The sequence below is a fragment of the Jaculus jaculus genome, chromosome 1 (genome assembly GCF_020740685.1).
Source record: "Jaculus jaculus isolate mJacJac1 chromosome 1, mJacJac1.mat.Y.cur, whole genome shotgun sequence".
In the NCBI taxonomy this organism is placed as follows: Eukaryota; Metazoa; Chordata; class Mammalia; order Rodentia; family Dipodidae; genus Jaculus; species Jaculus jaculus.
This window is the reverse complement of record NC_059102.1, coordinates 340,749,882-340,759,207: the sequence shown is the minus strand read 5'-3', so window position 1 is coordinate 340,759,207 and position 9,326 is coordinate 340,749,882.

Below are 9,326 nucleotides of genomic sequence, written 5' to 3'. Positions count from 1 at the left end.
CATGGATAGAACGACTTGGTTGTAAAACACTAAATACAATATGTTACATATGACCACTCAAATATACTTATATTTTGAAGTAGTCAATTTTGGGTATTTGCCCTTTTTGAATAAGAAAAGTGAGAGCAACATCTTGTGTTAGGCTGTGCATTACCACACTGTTTCCACTCCTCACAGAGCCTGTCAGCTGGATCATTTAAAGAGAATTAGTCACTATATAAGATTTTTTTTCTCTGGCAGAGCTCCAGTTCACATTTGGCTACTCTAAAGCCCTTTCTTACTCAGTGGCAATGTAAGTTGAAAATATGTACTACATAAAAAGAAGCAGCAAGTTAGCTCGTGTCTTCCTCCTCTATCCAGAGCGGTTCTAAGCAGAGCCCTCTCCCTAGTTTGACTTCAGGGAAATGAACAATCTCTGAGCTCCAGATTCTATTTCCTCCAATTTATGGAACTCTCTTCTTTGATGATAAGCCCTTTTTGGCTTCCCAATTTAGGTAAATTCAGGCATATAATAATGTCTTTCTCTTACAATAAGCCTTTGAAAGATGTTGCCTACTATGACTTGTGATGTGCAATGGTTGATCACTCTCAACAACCACACACAGCCAAGGGGAAGGGAGTTTAATTACAATGGAAGTCATTAGGTTGGGGATAAACAATGATTTCACAGGCAACTGGACCACATACATAGCTCCTAAAGTCCATGAACACCTTGGGGACTACATCATAAATCCCACACAGCCTCCTTCACTTAGCATAGCACCTCACACAGGGTAGTCTGAAGGCTTCATAAATATTTTGGCCAGTGAATGGCTGAATGAAATGGATGGGTGACTAAAGTAAAATGAAGCCACCTTCCATGAGAAATCAACAACCTTTCCCATAGAATCATGTAGAGCACTGCCTTTACATGGGATTCTAGATTACTTATTTTTTTCAAAATCATGGAGACTTTGTAAATGAAATTCATGATTTTTATTTATTGGTGTATATAAGGCTTTTGCTTAAACTCTGAGAGTTGTTTACATTTCACTTAGAGGAAAATATCCTGTAAGATGCAGTGTGAGCCCCTAAGCTCTCTGCTTGAACCCTGCTGACACTGGTTAACTTCCTTAGCCTACTTTGACTGCCTGGCTATTTCTGGGATGTACAGAAGTATTTGGGCCTCTGTACTGGCCATTTCATCTACCAAGTTATTCTTCACAAATAAAGACAATATTTGTTCCTCATCCCATTATTATTACCTGTGCCTGGAAGATTAGCCTTCACCACTCTACATAAAGTATAGCCCAGTGCCAACTCTGCTGCTCATCCTAAGCTTTCTTGTCATTTTCTTGGCACTTACTACCTGTTACTAGAATCCATAGCTTATTACCATGCCTGTCAGTGTTGGCTTTTACAACAAAGTCTTTCTATATATCCCAGGCAGGCAGGATCATCCTGTATCCCGCTCCCTAGTGCTATAATTTCATGAATGCCTGCTTTTGTTTGTTTGTTTGCTTTGTTTTTATTATTATTTTTTGCCTGTCATCACACTGTCTCCACTTATACACTAAGATGGAAATTCCATGATATTAGAAATCTCTGGTTTTATTCATTGTCATGCCTAGAATAATGCTGGCATGTATTAGATGCTTAATAAATGTCAGTTATTTACTATATGTGATTCTTAGACCAGTTACTGTGTTAGGAACTGGAGAGCCAGTGTGTGTTAGTTGTTCTAACACTGACCTACTCAGTAAAATCATGCAGCATCTTTGCTAAGATGTATTCTTCCCACTTAAAGGTCAGGAATGTTGGAGAAGGAGGGTGGAGAGGTTTTTGAGGCAACTTATGAGTGGCAGAATGAACAGCTTTTGGAGTCATACCAATTTAACTTCAGGTCAGTTCTATGTAGGTTATAGCTGTGTGATCTTGGACAAATTACTTATTAAAGTTTATTCTTTCTGGTTGTTTCTTCATCTGTAAAATGGTAACTCATGTTCATTCAGAGAAATACTGGCATGATGGGATCTGAGACCCTTAAAGGAATAATTAATAAATAAACATAACATAAGGAGTGCCACATGACTGAGACATAATAGGCCTCTAAATCATCTTAATTACCCATTGTCCCTTAGGCATTTCTTGGTCCAGTGAAATATAAATTCACAAAGGCTTCTTTTAGGCACCAACAATTTAATCCCTAGCATTGGGATGGGGTGGGCTGAGGCTGGCAGGCTATCTTATCATTGGGTTTGGCCACAGCTTCAATGAATGTTTTTGAGAAATGTCTCAAGTTTATGTGAAGGGTATATTTTGATGAAAATTAGATAAGTGGTGTGTTGCCAGGAGTATTAATGAGCAGTCATGTTCGAAATTACCCTGAGTTCTCATGATGTGACATTTAAGATGATTAGGCCTAGGGTTTTGGGAAACACAAAAGGAGAGTTTGTATACTAATCTAAAAGTGGGTGTCAAGGTTTATGAATGGTCAAGGGTAATAGTGAAATGAAATTGACAGTTTTCCTGCAACTAGGGAGTTTCTTTTCACACAATAACTCGGATAGATTTTCCCAGCACTATATTATATCGACACACTCACTGTAGTCCTCCTTTTACAGATAGTATCAGAACCACATTCACAGAATGACTTACCTTTCACACAGCCTCAGTTTTATCCTTAGAGTTGAGATGTAGTTACATGTGACAAACAAACGTGCCATCTTCTCTATTCCACAGCTTTTTTTGGGCCTGGATTCCTAACTTCAATGTAAGACTAATGTGATAATCTTTTGTTTTGAGTGATAGGCTTTCCAGAGATAATAACCTGCTTCTGTTAATCCATGTAATCAAGAAAGGAACACTAGGTAGAAAATGATGGAAAGCACTGCACATACCCCGGGCCACACCCATGCTGAAACGGTCCACCAGACATTCATTTTCTTCAACCCAGTTTATTCTCAATGATAGTCCTCAAGTAACAACACGCAAAAAGAGTGAAAATAACAAAAGTTGTCAGAAACTCTTAATATTAGCTTCAAATGCAAAGTCAACTGACTACGTGAGAAAAAATATGAATTTATATGCCTACTCTAATCAATAATTTGTTCATTTTTTGAAAAGACTGTTGGCAAAATAATGTAAGGCACTGAAATCATAATTGGCACTACTGTTTTGGCCCTGTGACCAGGTTCACATCAGGGACTTATTTTCCAGTTTTTTTCTCTCTGAGTTGCAGTAATCATTTGCTCTAGTAGAGTCTAAATTGAATGGCAAGCATCATAAATGTGCCTCCCCTGGAGCTCACACGGGCATTGTAAAGTGCAAAGGGAAACAGTGGGAGGCATTGAAGTGGTTCCACACTGACTTCTTAAAGACCAAATAGGAGAAAAGAATACCTAAACCCCCATGTTAGTCCAGAATCCCACCCACACTACTCCAGATGGCCATGACCCAACATAGTCAGACATTCACCAACACAGGACAGAAAGATGCAGACCCAGGGACATTGTGGTCAGCCTCCATCCACAGCTCCACAAGTGTAAGGATATTTAGAGAAGAATTATGCTATGGAGAGCCTTTGAAATTATGTCGCCCAAATTGGTAGCCATACTTCATGACTAACTTTTCTATACAAATTTAGCATACTTTAAGCAGAATGACTCAGCAAGCCTTAAACTTACTCTTTATAGATGATTTTTCAAGAATGCTTTTTTTACAGCTGCCCATAAATTTTATCAGTTAGTCTCCCTCCACTCACTCTGCCCAAACAAATGCTGGTGTGAAAGTTCAATTTCTCTGATATCATTACCAAAAAATCTGGCTGTTAAAGTAGAATGATGCTTTTATTAGTAATGTGAGATAGAGAGATGCACATAGGATTATTATAGAAAAAATTATCACTTTGGAGATACAGTGTAGCCTTGATTTAAGGAAAATAAAAAAATCATGAGATAGTTCAATGAAACACAGTACCTAGTATGCATAAATGCTCACTTAGAATTTGTAATACTAATTGAAAAATAATGAATTGGACTAAAACAAGACTGAACAATTGAATGCTTTTGTAACTTGCAGAGAAAATGAACAATTTTTTACTATTATTTTAAAGTCTAAAAATAATTTTGTCTTCAGTTCTACCTTGTCTCTGAGTTATTACTTAAGTATCATACATGGTCTCTCTATGGATGAGCCCCAGAAAATGAACCAATCACCTCTGTTTTGAATTGCTGTCCTGGCCTAACATTCCAGCTAAAAGCATAACCCAAGAAGTTTCTAGCTGATATTTCAGCCTGAGTAGCTAATCACCAGCAGTAGTAACACCATGTTAACATGACAAAGGATTTAGATGTTAATGACATATAGCTGATATAAAATTGACTGTAAAGTGAAATCACTATAGGTTGACAAGATTATTTCTAGATAGTGAGATTTATTCCCTTTGTGTTGTCTAAAAGCTCTATAGTGAACAAAAGTACACTTTGTTAAAGAAGTGGGCTATTTTTCAATTATTAAAGTATTCTTCAATGTTGAATAATAGTCACTTTCATGAGACCTTCATGTCCACAAGCAAATAGACAGTAGAACTTTTCTCACTGAATGTATCCCCTTTGAAAAGCAACTAGCCCCCATGATAGCCGGCAAAGTTGTAACGACAATCTGAAAACCTACCCAGGATCATCCTGGCACAGCTTACATTACTTCTATAAGTAGTATTTCAGGATCTCTCATGCCACACATCTTTTGAAAGTCCCAAGCTTCTTTCCTAGAAACATAGGAGAGATATGAAGTCAGGATAGGTCAGCATACATCCAGCGCATAAAGAAAGCGAATGTGTTTCTCTCCCTACCCAGACCTGAAGCCTGTGGCCATTCTGACTGTGCCACCTGCCTCTGGTGTCAAGGAGCCGGGTGTGGAAAGCAGATCCTTGCACGTGGCTCTGTAAAGCAAGCCTTGTCACCAGGAGGGTCAGAACCTAGACCTGTATTATAAAGCGATGGCTTTTTAAAGAGCAGCACAGGGAGCCTTTGAACGCTGAGCTTGACACAGGGCCTCACCAACATCAAACAGATACTTTTTACTCAGAGCTTTTGACTCTGAACTTCAGTGTTTCATATGTTAAGTGATTGGAAACTTGGGAACCATGAAGTAATACTTTTCTCTGATTTGGAAAATTTGAGTCTTTAACAATGAAACTTTAGATGTGTATTAAAAAATACTTTGAGAAATCGTATAGTGTTCTCTTTATAGAGGGGCTATCATTCGGTTCAGTTATATTACTCTTTCAAGGCTAAAAAGAAATCTCTAAAGTTGATTTCATGAGTTAGATTTTTAACCCTCTCTACCCTTTTCCCCTTTATTCACCTACATTTCTTATCAATTTATTCTAAAATCCAACCAGCATTAAGCTCATGAGGTCTTAACAAATGACTCCTATGATAGGTCTTTTTTTTCTTAATGCCTGGAGATCATGTGCCAGCAGTTGATCGTTATCATGCTATAGCGCTGAATAAGCCTTGTGTTGCCCCCTAAGCTGAGGCTGCTGCTGGAGTTTATTATATTGGGCTTTGCTGGTTATCAATCACATTATAACCCACAGAAAGTATGTAAACTAGGAGGGGCAGAGCATGGCTCGGACTGATTGCCCTAGTCAGCTTTTGTCCAGCTAACTACATTTCAAGCTGGATCCTACGGGAAAGACCTATTGCTCCTGGATGCACAAAGTCCCCAGTGCCTGGCACTCCTAATGCACAGAAAGGGTGGCAGGCCACCCAACATGATCTTAAACCTGCTCTGTAAACTTCATATATTTTTATGAGAAAAAACTTGAACTTCTTCAAAAAAACACATGAATTTCACTTGACAGATGCTTCTTTGTAAGACTTTGCTTCACACATTTTACATTTAGGAAGAAAGTAAAGCCTCTTTGGTTTGGATTCTGCTTCTGATTCTACAGTTAAAACTCATTAACTCTCTATATTGAACTAGAAAGTGCAACACGTTAATAGAGAAGTCTGTGCTGGATTAATAAGTCATACAATTATCACCAAGAATAATCTATTGTTGGACACAGATTTTACCAGGCATAGCATTGGGTGCCTTTCATATGTTCAATTTAATACTAAAATAGTTTTAACAAAAGTATTATCTTTATTTTTCAAATGAAACAAATTCAAGGGAGATGGTTTATATGTCAATCATTATATTGTGGATGACCCAGAATTCCACCTTAGGAATTCTCCACTCGAGGCTCTGGCTTTGTCTACAAACATTACTTTGTGTTATGGAGAGTGTACAATAAGGTTGAACATACTTGCAAGTGAAGCTTTTGCATATAAAGAGAAAGTTCCAGAGTTAGTGTCTGCACACTGGGGAAACAGTACATGATGTGCAGAAGTGGCAAATAATATTCACCCATCCCTTTTCATGTGCAGATACACTTGGGAATTCAGACGTGGATGGAGGTGAACACTCAGGCTTATTCCTCAGAAAGCTTGCTTAACATCATGCCTTTAGCTTTGTTAATGAAAGGACACCACCACTGCCTACTTTGAAAGCACGACCTTGGGTTAGACTCGGGTTACTCTTCTCATTGGCTTGATGTATGCTCTTTTTAGTGAGTTAGTTTTCCTCTAATGAAAAACAGGAACCAGGGATGCCATCTACCAGTCATACGATGCATTCTCCTTCATGATGTGAGTAAGAGATGGTCAGATATCAGGGTTTCTATATTTCCAAAATTTCTATAGAGAGCTAAAAGACAAAAGGGAACAATATCCACTCATAAAATTATTTAGAATTCTACTTTTTCAAGGTAGGGTCTCACTGTAGCCCAAGCTGACCTGGAATTCACTATGTAGTCTCAGGCTGACCTCAAACTCACAGTGATCCTCCTAAATCTACCTCCCAAGTGCTGGGAATAAAGGTGTGCAACAACACACTTGGCTAGAATTTTAATTTTTTAGTGACTACATCCAAAATGAACTTGAAGTTAGGCAAACCTCCTCTCAGCAGGTCCCTCTCCCAACAAACAGTTGTGGCTTCTGTTTGTCTACCTCAGTCTACAGTGTATAATTTGGATTTTTTTACAGTATAAAGAGCTGAACTGGGTCAAATTTTATACCAATCTAATTAATTCCAGTCCTAACCATATCCTAGGATGAAAACTCTCTCCTTATTCTATTTCCTATTAGATATTATGTTGACCTATTTAATTTAATATAGCTTACTAGAAATAATGCTTAGCATAGTATGTCACAGTGCAGAGCTTCCCCCTACATGGCTGGAAGCTTCAAATGAATATAAAGTCCTGTTCATGATGAGATCCACAGGACATAACTAAAGATTCCCTTGGTCTCTTAAATATAAAATGTCATTAAATGAACATTCACAACCATTCAAATCTGAAAACCATGCTCTGCAATTTCTCACTCTTGCTCAGAAACCCAGTGTGGAATGGGTGGCACCCTTTAAAACTCACTTTGAGGAGACGAAAACATCTTCCTCAACCCTCATCTTCTCTAACCAGCATATTTAAATGCTATTACATTGTATCTGAATTTCTTCTTTTTATCCTGTTATCCTGAAGCTGAGTTTTCTCTAAAGAGCTTTATTATAAAGAATACTGTAGGAAGATGTAAAGTAGGTATAAAGGAAGGAACAAATAGGGATAAAGGAAATTGGGGGAAAAGGGACAAATGTAAGAATCTGTGGCTAACAGCCCTTTATGTTGTATCTAACTATAATTTACCTTCTACCATGGCCTCTGATAAATCACAGGGTCAATGAAATATAAATTTCAGGATATTTTTCTGGTAACCAAGTATGTATCTGGATACATACTTTCTGCTAGAAAATTACCTTCCACCCATTCCTTCTTTCAAATCCTATGGATGCTTGTGAGAGCTGTGAGTTTGCTCAGGACCACTCCTCTGCCATGTGGCTCACAAGGCAGATTTCCTCCACCATTTTCAAATTTTCATAAGTCTTAAACAAATTATGCTACCTCAGTGGTGGGGATTAGGTGATTTTATCCAGAAAGTAGCTTTCCATCAGATCAATATCTAACACTGCCCTGTCCTACTTCTATGTGCCTTACTGGGCAAGTCCTAGGAAGGAACTACATCTCTCCTAAGTATGTCACCTGGAGGCCACTTGAAAATGTGCAGTATTCAAGAGCTAGTTTCCAATTGCACATATGGACTCTGTCACAGGACTCTGATTATGGGTCCCCTAAGGGACCTGTTCAGTGTATCTCAAATTTCATCTGCCTGCCTCTGGTATGTGCTCCAAATTGTTAATGAGGGGTGGGGGAGGAGGAGGGAGAGGGAGAGAAGAGTCCCTTCCCCTCCATTATAAACAAAAATTTAAAAACATCTATATCTAGGCATACCTCCTGTTCCCTTTTCAAAAGTCTTAGATCTCCTGGCCTCTGCATATCTGACATAGCAACATTTCTCCTCTAAAAAACAAGTCAACCTCTTCTCCCTCCCTCAGCTAAATGCACCTGGTCTTCCTGAGATGGAGATAGGCAGGGTTAGGGAGAGGTGGCTGAGGAAGGCCCATAAGAGAATCATGAGTCTTAATTCCTGGTGGAGCACAAACAAATGTGGCTGCTCAAGTCACACATTCGCCCTGCTCTCTGCAGCAGCTACCACAGGGCTGGAATTTCTCAGGTGCATGCAGAGTTCAAGCCCAGCCCTTTCCTGCACCCAGGTGTGATGACTTCTTATCCAACCCCCTATCCATAATGAAAAGCCCCACTGAAGCCCACAAGGGGCCTTCTTCATCTTTCCTGGCTCCTGGCAACCGGACTCTTCAGCTCCCAGCACCTGAGTGAGTTTTTCACCAACAGTAAGGATTGAAGGAAAAGACTTGTTTTCCCCTAGGACCACGGTCTTCTAAATGGGCCCTTGGATTAAAACACATGGGTGCATCTTTTCCCCTTTCTTGTTAGAAGGACTGTCCCTTACCCCTCCTGACTTCTGAATAAGTATACTAATTTAGTAATTATCCCTCTCAGTCTTGTTTTATCTAACTTGTGTTTAAAAAAAGACATGAGCTCAGTTTGGGGGGTTGCAATTAAACACTCATGAAACATAACCCTATCACATTTCATTTTACTTTCAGCCTTACTGCCTCTCATCCTAGTGAAACCAAGAACACATCTCAGAGCACTCCCATCCAAACTTCACCTCCGATCAATGTTGATTTCCGGAAACTTTTCTAGGCAAAGTCTTTTTTTCATTTTTCCTTTTGCCTTTGGGCCTGCAAAAATGTAGTTTTTTTTTTTTAAATTTTTACTTCAATTCCAAAATATAAACATTTCCACTTTAACAATTTTG